Source organism: Tenrec ecaudatus, chromosome 3, assembly GCF_050624435.1.
Source record: "Tenrec ecaudatus isolate mTenEca1 chromosome 3, mTenEca1.hap1, whole genome shotgun sequence".
NCBI lineage: Eukaryota > Metazoa > Chordata > Mammalia > Afrosoricida > Tenrecidae > Tenrec > Tenrec ecaudatus.
Window position 1 is genome coordinate 4,443,225 of NC_134532.1, and position 12,104 is coordinate 4,455,328.

At 41.3% G+C, this 12,104-nt stretch overlaps 2 pseudogenes; both read left to right on the plus strand.

The window, feature by feature from the left end:
* The first annotated feature begins 201 nt into the window (after nucleotides 1-201).
* On the plus strand, nucleotides 202-4,897 carry LOC142443116 (cofilin-1 pseudogene; annotated as a pseudogene).
* Nucleotides 4,898-8,795: 3,898 nt separating this feature from the next.
* Nucleotides 8,796-11,564, plus strand: LOC142443117 (splicing factor 3B subunit 4-like; annotated as a pseudogene).
* Nucleotides 11,565-12,104: the final 540 nt, after the last annotated feature.

The following is a 12,104-nucleotide window of genomic DNA, read 5'->3' on the forward strand; positions in this document are numbered from 1 at the left end:
CATAAAAAAGTTATTTTTTAATTTAAGGTAACTGTGAAGCAATCACAGATTAGAGTAATCCACAGGATAGACGGTTAAGGGAATAAAGAGATGGACATGATGAACTGAAGAACACGAGGCATTTTGAAACACGGAAACCAAGAGAAGTTTCCTTAAATTCCAGAAATGAAAACAACAACAAAAAGAGGTCATGTGCAAAAAATGATATCAAAATGGTTAAATGGCCCCAGGTTTGCCAAAAAGTTAAAAGCCAATGACGTTTTTGGAATGACGAGGGAAAATATCAGCACCGTGAAAGGGCAGAACACCTTTGGGTAAGCATTGTCACGCTCACATGTGTCTAGAAGCTGTAGGGTGAACCCTCTATGTTATTCAGCAATCAGAACCAAAGGGGATATGGACTTCAACCTAGGAAAGTAATTAATTCTGACTTTAATCAACATCTGCCACTTTACATCTCACTCAGTCTCAGAAACTGTGGTTGGCACTTCCCAGGTTTTCTTCGTAATGCCATTCACTGCATTATTATGTACCACCTTTGATCTGGGGCTCAACTCAGGTAGAGTGAATGCATGTAAAACAGGCCAGCCTAATTACAGCATACAAGTATAATATTTCTAGGCTCATTAACTGATAACGAGTGAACACATCATTGAATGAATAAATGCCTTCAGTTGTAATTAAAAGAATTTTCATTCAGTGTCTAAATCACATCAGTAAGTGATGGATTTATGAAAATGAGGATGTAATCTAAAAAAAAAATCACTGCCATTGAGTCCATTGTGACTCAGAGTGACCAAACAGAACTGCTCCTGTGAGTTTCTAAATTGTCACTTTCTATGGGACTGGAAAGCCTTGTCTTTCCTTTTCAGAATGTCTGGTGGTTTCAAACCACTGACTTTGTTGTGTAGCAACCATGGCACCACCAGGAGCCTGAAGCCCTTATAGGGGATGGATCAAATAACAAAGGGCAAGTGCTCAGCAAGACCTTCTAATGTGATTATGACCTCTGTTTCTCTCTGAGGATTTACACTGCTCTATGCATGCATCCCTACCATGGAAGATGGGGCAGAAACATAGAACTGGGCCCTTTTAAAAATGTTATTGTTTACTGACGTCCTGGAAACCATCATACTAGAAGCTATGGTGCACCCATTTCCAAATGCAGCTTTTGTCCCTTCCAGTTGCAGTCTTATAAGTTAAAATAAAAGGTTCCTAAATAATAAAAGATTTTATTATAGAAGAGGGAAATTACAATTCTGCAGGTAAATAGGGAAGTTTTGAAGTAAGATTTCCTGTCTGACTTTGGGTGAGATGGCTAAATTCTGGAAGCGACAGTCACATTACATGCAAAATGATCATCATAATGATGTTTTAGGGGAGGATTCAATAAAATTATCCTTATTGTATATTTAATAAAAGACTAAGGACATATGCTTTTATACTTTTAGTCGTGTTGGTGAGATGATTATTATTATTGTCGCCTCTTTTCCCAAACCCTTATTTTGCCTTTCTTGAACCACATTCAGATGGTATCCCTATGACCTCTGAGAGCTCTTCCCCAGAGCGTATCCTCTTTTCTCTCAAATTACATATCGGTATTCCTCAGCACTCATTCCATCTCTGTTTCGCTCATATAGAAGTGTGCAGATACAGAATCACTCTACTGAGCACTAGATACATGCATTTATCTCTAGACCAAGTTGTTTATCTTGTGTGCTGTACAATGAGCTGGAACTTTTAAAATAAATCAAATTCTTGAACTCACTCATCCTTAGATGTCCCTTCGTAGAATTTAATTGTTGCTGTCAGAGATGCAATCAAGTCAAATTTGACTAATAGCAACCCAGGTGACGGACCCATAAGTTTTTCAAAACTGTAATCTTTATGTAAGCAGATTACTAAACCTTTCTCCTGCAGAGTGAGGGGTGGATTCAACCTACAGAACTTCAATTTGGCAACAATCGCTAACCACTGGAGAATCATTTATTTATAAGGAGAAGATGTTAATCAAACTGACCAGCCAATTTCAATGAACAGGGAAAAGTTGAGCAAAAGTAACTTGGTTTTCATACTTGCCAGTCATTGTCATTCTACTAGATTCCTCTTGGATAAAGCGAAATATGACTAATTAAAAAATATGACTAGTTTGAAATTATTTTTCAGAATGTGATTTTGGATTAAGAATCAGTGCCATTAAATAAATACAGATTTATATAATACATATTATATATATTCACAGTATTACCTGTGTTTAGTTTTGAATTTGATGTTAGTATTTATGTTCCTTGTTTTTGTCCTTCTTAAGTAGGATTTACATTTTATTTTTAAATATGGATTAGGTCAATACATTCATGATAAACATGAATGATTCAGTCAAGGTCATTTAATCAATAAATATATGGATTAAATATAGTGGTATTCTTTGTGTGTAAAAAGATATATGCTTCCTTTCCATGGGAAGCGGGGGGGGGGGGGAGATAACCAAGGAGTTTATTTATAAATATAAGTAGGATGTACAACAAATATAAATTTTCTTTTTCAAACCATTTTATTAGGGCATAATCCAGACATCATACCATTAAATAGTTCAGTCACTGAAAAGGTTCTCTATTTAGCTGTATATAAAATAACCAGAATCAGAAATACACACTTTTTGATATACTTGATCCACAGACATTGTGTCATTGAATTGGGACCCAATAAAATTTAAGAGCAAATTATATCCTTTTAAGTGCCCATATATTTTATATCAGAGAAGAGCTTGATCCATTTTAAAGACTGGGAAATTTCCATTTTTAAGTGTAAGTAATAATGATATCAGAGTTATTTAATTTTTCTTATTAAACTGTATCCTTCTTAGGGAAGAAATTATTTAGATATAGACCAGTGTGTATTAAAATACTATACTGTAAAGTTTTAGGATACTAACACTTCAAGCATTTTAATTTTCAAATATCTATAGTATAACAAATAAGGGCACTCGCCATAAAAAACACCACCTGTCTGTCGGGTTGTAGACCTGCGGTGACTTGTGCACTGATATGATGCTAGACGCTATGTCACTGGTATTTCAAATACCAGCAGAGTGAACAGGTCTCAGCAGAACTTCCATACTAAGAAGAGACTAAAGCTGCCCACTTTGGAGGAATCAGTCACTGAGAACCTTATGGACAGAAGCACGACACTGTCAGATGCTGAGAGCCCGATCAATAACAGCAGGACATTATCAGATATAAGAGCTGAACATGAGTTCCACAGGCCAGAGGCACTTGGAATATGGCTGGAATCGAACTGCCCCCCAAAAGTAGAGTTGACCATAATAATGTACACGGAGTAAAGTCTGTGGGAGTAAAGGCTTCAGAACCCTCATTTATTTGCAAGATGAGGCACATCTCAAAATGAGAAGAAACAACTGTAAAAATCTACTAGCAATAGGAACTTGAAATGGACAAATTCTACAAAAATTAGAAGTCATCAAAAATGAATGGACCTCGCGAAGATTGAGATCCTAGGATTGAGTGAGCTGAAATGCACTGGTAATGGATATTTTGAGTCACAAAATCATGGATTTACTATGCTAGAAATGACACAAGCAAGAGAAATGCCTTTGTGCCCACCATCAAAAAGGATATTTCAAGGTCTATCTTGATGTCCAATGCTGCCTGAGATAGGATTATGTCTGTCCTCATTGAAGACAATCCAATCAATCCAACTATTGTTCAAATTTATGCACCAGCCATTAACCTTAGTGATGGAGAAAAGGAATTCTATCAACATCTTCAGTCTGAAATTGATCAAACATGCAATCAGGCTGCATTGATAATCATTGGTGATTGAAATGCAAAATTTGGAAACAAAGAGAAAGGCATGGGAAAATACAATCTTACTAGTAGAAATGAAGCTGGAGATGGCATGATACAATTTTGCAAGACTGACAATATTTTCAAAGCAAATACCTCTTTTGAACAACACAAAATATAAAAAATTATGCATAGATTTCTCCAGACAGAATAGGCAGAAATCAAATTGACTGTATCCATGGAAAATTCAATGGAGAAGCAACTACAATGAAGCCAGTCGATGACTGGCTATGCAAAAGACCCTCAGTTATTCTTATGTAAGTTTAGGTTGAAGGTTGAAAAAAATGAAAACAATTTCACAAAGTTGAATTTTGAGACTATCTCATATACAGATTTGTTGCATTGAACACTAATAGAAGGCCTTATCAGCTGTGCAGGGGTGTCAAGACCATTCACGAAGAAAGCAAAAGGCCTTAAAACGACAGGAAAGAAAGAAAAAATGGGTTCAGTCGGCTACCGGCAGCAGCTGCAGTGGCTCCCCTCTTCTCTGCCCCTCTTTGCCATACTCCTCCTCTCGCTTCCGGACACGTGGCCTCTGGTGTGGCTGTCTCCGATGGTGTCATCAAGGTGTTCAATGACATAAAGGTGCGCAAATCCTCGACACAGGAGGTCAAGAAGCGCAAGCAGGCCGTGCTCTTCTGCCTGAGGGAGGACACGAAGCGCATCATCTTGGAGGAGGAGAGAGGGAGATCCTGGTTAGGGATGTGGTCAAACTGTGGACGACCTCTACGCCACCTTTGTCAAGATGCTGCCTGGTAAGAACTGACGCTATTCTGTAAGACGCCACCTACTTGAGACCAAGGAGAGCAAGAAGGAGGACCCGGTGTTCATCTTCTGGGGCCCCCGAGTGTGCATCCCTGAAGAGCAAAATGATCTACGCCAATTCCAAGGATGCCATCAAGAAGCTGAAGCGGATCAGGAATTACAAGCAAACGACTCCGAAAAGATTAAGGACCGCTGCACCCTGGCTGAGAATCCAGGGGGCAGGGGTGGGGGTCAGCGCCATCATCTCCCTGGAGGGCAAGCCCTTATGAGCCCCCTCCACCCTGTCGTGCCTGCGGGGGCTGCAGGCACCCAGACTTGCCTGCGGGGGCTGCTGGCTGCCCTCTCCCTGCCAGACCGGAAAGGCTGGGGGGACCCCAGCAGGGGGAGGGCAATCCCTTCACCCCAATTGCCAAACAGCTCCCCACCCCCTGAACCAACCTTCCTGCCTCCGCCCATATGGCTCTGGCCTTCCCAAATGCCTTCTGACCTTTGATACCTCTGTTGAAACAGACCAAGTTTCTCTCAAATCCTCCCCCTCCCGCCCCCTACAGGCACCACAGTTGGGAAAGGGGGCTGTATTTTTTTTTTTAACAAGCACTCCCCATTCCGCATCCTCCTTTTCCAGGCTGCCAACCTCTAACTGCAGTAGCGAGTCTGTGCTTGTTCACTTGGTACTGTGTGTAAGTGGAAAATTAAGATGACCCTCCCCTCGCCGGCTGCTCCCCATGGTCACAGACAGCCACTTGTTTGGGCCAACGAGGACCTTCAATTAAAAAAAAACCCAAAAAGACGACAATAAAATAAAAAAAGAAAGAAAAGATCAAAGTGATTGTCAGGAGAGTTTTGAAACTTTCTCTTAATCATGGAATATCAAAAGTAAATGGAAGAAAGGATGAAATTTAAGAGGTTAATAGAACATTTCAGAGGGAAGCATAAGAAGACAAAGTAACATAATGAAACGTACAAAAACGAGAGTTACAAAATCAAAAGTGAAAAAAGCAGAAAGATCTGAAAACAAATTCAACCCTTGAGTTGCAATATCAAAATATTCTATGGACAAAATTTTGAATAATGCAGACAACATCCAAAGAAGATGGAAAGAATACACTCACTGTACCAAAAAGAACTAGTGGACATTCCACCATTTCAGAAGGTAGTATATGAGCATGTGTAATGGTGTTGAAAAAAGAAATTCAAGCTGCACTGAATAGCCAATAATAAGACGTCAAGGATTGATGAAATACCAATTAAAATGCTCCAGCAATTTGATGAAGCACTGCAAGCACTCCCTGCCAGGAACTTGGGAAGGAAGCTACGCTGCTAACTGATGGGAAGAGATCCATTGTTTTACCCATTCCAAAGAAGGTGCCCTAAAATAATGGCAAATTAAAGGACAATGTCATTAATATCATGCGAGTAAAATTTTGCTGAAGATCACTCAACCACAGTGGCAGCAGTACATTGACAGGGAGCCGTCAGAGGTTCAAGCCGGATTCAGAAGAGGACGTGGAACAAAGGATGCTATTGCTCATGTCAGATGGGTCTTGGTTCAAAGCAGAGAATATGAAAAAGATGTTTACTTATGCTTCATTGACTAGATGAGGGGGTATCCCCGCAAAGCAGATTTTTTTCAAAGTCATGTATTTAATTTTTTTTAAAATACAACCTTATCACCTTCAAAGTACTCTCCATTACACTTAAATCATTTGTCAAATTTGCAATTCCACTCTTACAAATATTTTTCAAACTCCTCTGTTCGGATGCCCGGCAGCACCTCCCTCATTTTTTCCTTCACCTCTTCAACATTGTCAAATCACTGTCCTTTCCTGTCCCTCTGCATTCTCAGAAACAAAAAGAAGTTGCATGGAGCGAGGGTTTTTGCCAGAAACTGGAGTCCTGAGATGACCGCATGAGCAGGTGCATTATCGTGGTGGCAAAACCAGTCCCCTGTCTGCCCCAAATCAGGCCTTTTGGGTCATAAACTGTCATACAAACTTTGTAGAACCTTTAAGTAGAAAATTTGATTCACAGTCTGACCTGCTGGAATGAACTCCAAATGCACTATACGATCCCCCCTCACAACAAAAAAATCAAACGACCATCGTCTTGATCTTTGACTTCACTTGATTAGGTTTGTTGGGCGAGGTGACCTTGGCGTCTTCCACTTGCTTGACTGATATTTGGTTGTGGGGTCATAAAACGGCACCATTTCTCATTACCGGAACTGACCTTGGACAAATAATTCTGGGTGGCTACCAAGCTGTTCTTTCAGAGTACAGCATGTTTCTACTCTCTGCTCATTTCCTGGTCAGTCAGAGCCCAAGGCACAAATCTTGCAACAGTCCTCCTCTTTCCCAAATCGTCCGTTATAATTCACCAAACCGGACTCCAAGGTAGTCCAGGTAACTGCCCTGTCTGCTCAATGATCAGTCGTCAGTCTTCAAGCACAAGTGCACAGATTTTGGCATTTATGTCCACTCAGGAAGTTGGTGGATGTCCAGAACAAGGTTTGTCACCAAAGGACATTTCACCTTTTTTGAAACACTTGAGATTTTCCCATAGTCCTGTCCTTGTAAGCTGGGTTCAACATCACACAAGTTTCTATGGCATTTTCCCCAAGCAGGAAACAAAATTTCACAGTCTCACGCTGTTCTCTTAAATCAACCATCATAAAAAACAGGGTTTGAACAAACCCTTGTACTAAAAACTGCACTGTGACTCTGGAGAACCTACCTGGCCATGCTTCTGGGTGCTCTACCTGTGGGAAGAATGCCCACTCAGTGGGAAGAATTGGCTCCACGAAAGCTCCGCTGGGAGCTTTCTGGTATTTGGAGGGACCCCCTCATACTAATAAACTGTGTGGATCATAACACACTATGGAGAGCCTTATTAATTCCAGAACTCCTCCTTATGCGCTTGAAGAATCCATGCAAACAGAACCAGGGAATGCTTGATGAGAGCATTGAGAATTACCTTGCAAGATGTTGAACTACCTCACAAGATGTAAACACAAGAGACTCCATTTTTGAAAAGAAATGAAAGTATGATATTTAGGCCCAGCTCAAATGTTGGACCACTACCAAGAATCAACAGATGTTCAAAAGTGCCACTCCAGAAAGTCTTGGGGACCATAACAAGACTTGACTGGACACCACAGAATTTCCAGAATGACGTCAAGGAGCCAGCGGAACTGCCTGTATAAACCCGGGTAGAGACACTGACTTTTTGGGAAGCTGGGAACCAAGGAGACATCAACTCCTGCTCCCTCCAACTCTACCTGGATGAGTACACCAATGCAGGCAATGCTCTTTGGGACTGTGATGCTGAAATAATAATGTAGTGTGTTGCCCCTGTACCTGATATTTGTTTGAAATAATATTATCGTTTGAGTTAACATTAGGATTATTAGATTGTTTGATGTGTGTCTGCAGTCTATAAACCGAGTACTCAGAAATGTCAAAGAGCATTAAGTAATTACTGAGGGTGCCGCTCGGGACAATAGTACCTGGTTGACAATCAGGAAAGGTATGTGTCATGGTTTTATCCTCTCAGCATTCTTATTTGATCTGTATACTGAGCAAATCATCAGAAAATTGCATTATAAATAATTAGAAAGCTGAAGAAGAATGCAGCATCAGGATTGAGAGAAGGCTTATTAACAACCCGTGATATGCAGATGACACAACCTAGCTTGCTGAAAACAAGGGGGATGGAAGAACTTGTTGAAGATTAAGGACTGTAGCCTTCCATATGGACAGCAAGTCAATGAAAAGAAACCCACAATCCTCACAAGTGGAACAATAGGTAGCATGACCGATAAATTGAGCAAGGATCAAAGCCACCAAGGATTTCCTCTTTCTTGATCCACCATCAATGCTCATGGAAACAGCAGTCAAAAGATCAAAGGTTCGATCACACTGGGTCAATCTGCGGCACAAAACCTCTTCAGAGTGTGGAAAAACAAAGAAGGTACTTTGGGAACTAAGTGTACCTGTCCCAAGCCGTGATATTTTCAAATTCCTCATATAAATGTGAAAATTGGAAATATAATCAGGAAGATCCAAGACGAATCAATGCATTTGAAGGAGGGTGTTGGCAAAAAGTATTAAAACTACTCTGGGCTGACATAAGAACAAACAAATCTGTCTTGAAAACACCTCAACCAGAATGCCCTATAGAGGCAAAAATGAGACTTTGTATCACATACCTGGGGTATGTTGTCAGCAGAGACCAGGCTGTGGGAAGGACAACTTCGTGGCAGAGTAGAGGGGCAGAGAAACAGAGGAAGGCCTTGAGAGGATGGATTCAAATAGTGGCTGCAACAATGGCTCCAAGGTGAGAACAATTCTGAGGATGGTGCAGGAACGGGAGGTGTTTTGTTTTACCGTAAATAGGATCAGTATGAGTCAGATCCAACTGAAGGACACCCAACAAAAACATAATATAAACATTTATGGTTTCACTCACAAATATCCCAAACTCACTGCCATTGAGTCTATGCACACTCATCGCCTCCCTATAGGACAGGGTAGAACTTCCCTGTGGGTTTCCAAGACTGTAACTCTTCACAGGAGTAGAAAGCCAGCCTCTAGTTGCCAACATTCTTTCTGGAACAATGTATTATCACACTCCCCCTACAATGCATGTGAAACTCAGGACCTAGAAGAAGGGCAAGTGTGTCCTGCACTGGTCCATCCCAAGTGAGAGGCACACCTCCATAGCCTGAGATAACACCATATTTCAGGAAGGACATTTCTCCACAGCACATCTCCTTCCCATAAATGCACAGACAAAGTGCTTTCTGGAGATGCTTGACTCCTGTCACACACAGATAATGTATTCATATCTTTAAGAAAGTTTGCTCCTTTTGTTTCTTAGATGTCTTGCACTCCTTTTGAAATATTCCCTTTGAAGTTTTGTCATATTCACAATCAGTGCATTGCCCACTTGTTTGATGTATATGATTAACCAAAGAATTATGTGCTGCAAGAGCTATAAAAACCCTTTGCTGAATAAACTCGAGGCTGTTTTCCCTTCCCCTGCACCCCTTTCCATCTTCATTGTCTTCTTAAATGAAACACTTCCCTCAGCAGGATGTTGGACCGTGGGGCTGGTGCCACAAAAATGTGTGAGAATACCCCTTCACCAAGAGTGTTCAGGTAATATGTTGATATTTTGCATAAAATGATAGCTCCTGAATATTTTAATCTAAATTTCTACTTACTTCTGGAACTAAGTCTATTTTCTTATCCATTAAACTTTTATTCCTTTCACAATTTTAAATCTTCTGATCACGTTCATTTTCTATGGCAGTGGTTATCTTCATTATATTAATGTATGCAACTTTCTGTATGTTCTGGGTAATCATATTTTGAATAGAATGATTAGTAGATCCGAAAGAGTAGGTTAAAGGTCTCCAAAACACTTCAGAAAATAGTTGACAAAAAATTTAAGAAACTATATATTGAGTATATCTGAAATGAACAAAACCTAAGAAAGGAAACATAAACTGAGAGAAGGAGAGCCAGCAAGTGATAAGATAAATATAATTATTTAAAATTTTCAAGTGAAAAAAATAGCAGATTGTGTAAATAACAAATTGCTTGCTAATCCCCGCACCCCCAAGCTGAGATAAAATTATAGATATGAAGTACGAGTGAGAGTCATAGAGAATGAAACGAAAAGCATAATACTCATATTTTTGCTATTCTTGTTAGGTGCCATTAAGTTGCTCCCACCTCACAGCAACCATTCTGTGATGGCCTCGGGATTGTCGCAGTTCTCAAGCATGTTGTTGTAGCCATGGTGTTCACAGCCCTCATTGAGAGTGTTCCTCATTTCACTGACCCTTACTTTACAAAACGTGATGTCCTTTTCCAGGGGTGGGTTCCTCTTGATGATATGTCCAAATTATGGAAGATGGAGTCTTTCCATGCCATTTTCCAGCACATACAATTATGAATGGCATATCCAGCTGATCAGAGGCTGGAGAAGGGGTACATTTGAAAGTTGGAGGAGGGGGATTCTGTTGTCAGGATGCTAAGGTGTAAATGAGGGGCCTGGCTGAGGTGAGTGAACCAGAGTTAAGGGAGCTGTTTCGCCAGACAGAGTCAGCAATCAACAATCACATAGCCAAGGATATGGTCACCGGCTAGCACCTAGGCTATAACTTCATGGAATTCTTCTGTGAGGAAGACGCTGAGAATGGCATTAAAATCATGAGCATGATCAAACTATGTGGGAAACCCGTCCAGGTGAACAAGTCATCAACTTCCAACAAAAACTTGGATGTAGGGGACAACATTTTTTATCAGGAAAATGGACCCAGAGATTGAAAAGAAGCTGCTTTCCGATACTTGGAATGTCTTTGGGGTCCTATTTCAAATCCCCAGTATGTGTGAGACCTTGACACAGGCAACTCCAAGGGTTATGCCTTCATTAATTTTGTTTCACTTGATACTTTGGATGCAGTGATTGAGTCCTGGAATGCATAGTACCTATGTAACTGGCCTATCACTGTATCTGTTATTTGCAGATGCACCCCACCTTCCCCCGCCCCCTTCACTCTTTCCCCAATCTTGTGACATTATCATTGGGGTCTGGGCTCCCTCCACCAAGCATGGCTCCTCCTGGTTCCTTTCCACCCCCAGTGTCATCTCCTTGAGCCCTTGCACTGAGTATATGCCCAGTCATTCCCTCAGCCATGCACTCCTGGAATGCAGGGCATGGCCTCAAAGCAGGAAGAATCCCAGGACATCCTGGACTTGGGCATTCTCATCCCATCCATTCCCACCAGGTGGGATGCCCCATCCAGGGATGACTCAGATGCAGCTGGTCCCCTTTAACCCTCGTGGCTTAGGACATGCCCATACAAGGCCCCCAAGCTGTGAGGGACAGCCAACACCCCCATCCCTGCCCAGAATGCCTCATGCTTGATCTCTTCCAATGGGCATGGCCCCAAGAAGGCCTCCATTGGGGTTGCTTGCCCATGAGTCACCGATTTCCTATTCCTCTGCATGGCATGTGAAGACTTCCTCCACTGATGCCTTCTCATGAATGGATACAAGGGCCCTCCATGACCTTACCCGAAGGCTACCAGTGGGGGCCCCTTCCTCCATCCAGACCACTCCCACCCTCCAGTTCTTCTTGGGGTCCCCTTTGGGGCCCTCTCTGTCAGTAAATTCTCACTCTCCTTCCTCCAGTTTTACTTCCCCAATATCTTCTGGAGACTTTGAACCAATTAGGTTTGCTGTGGCCCCCTGAGGCTAAGGCAGTAATTCCATCCATGCCTTTCTTCTTTAAAAGTGCCTTTTCCCACAGAAGGTTTGTTCTTTTTTTCCTCTCGCTCTAAGTTAGTTCCAAGTATTTTTCAAATTAACAAAATTTGTTTTTTCATAAAAAAAGAAGCAAAAAGAAAGAAATGACTTGGGGTGGGGGGAAAATGACCTTAAATGAGATAGATTGACAAATGACTGC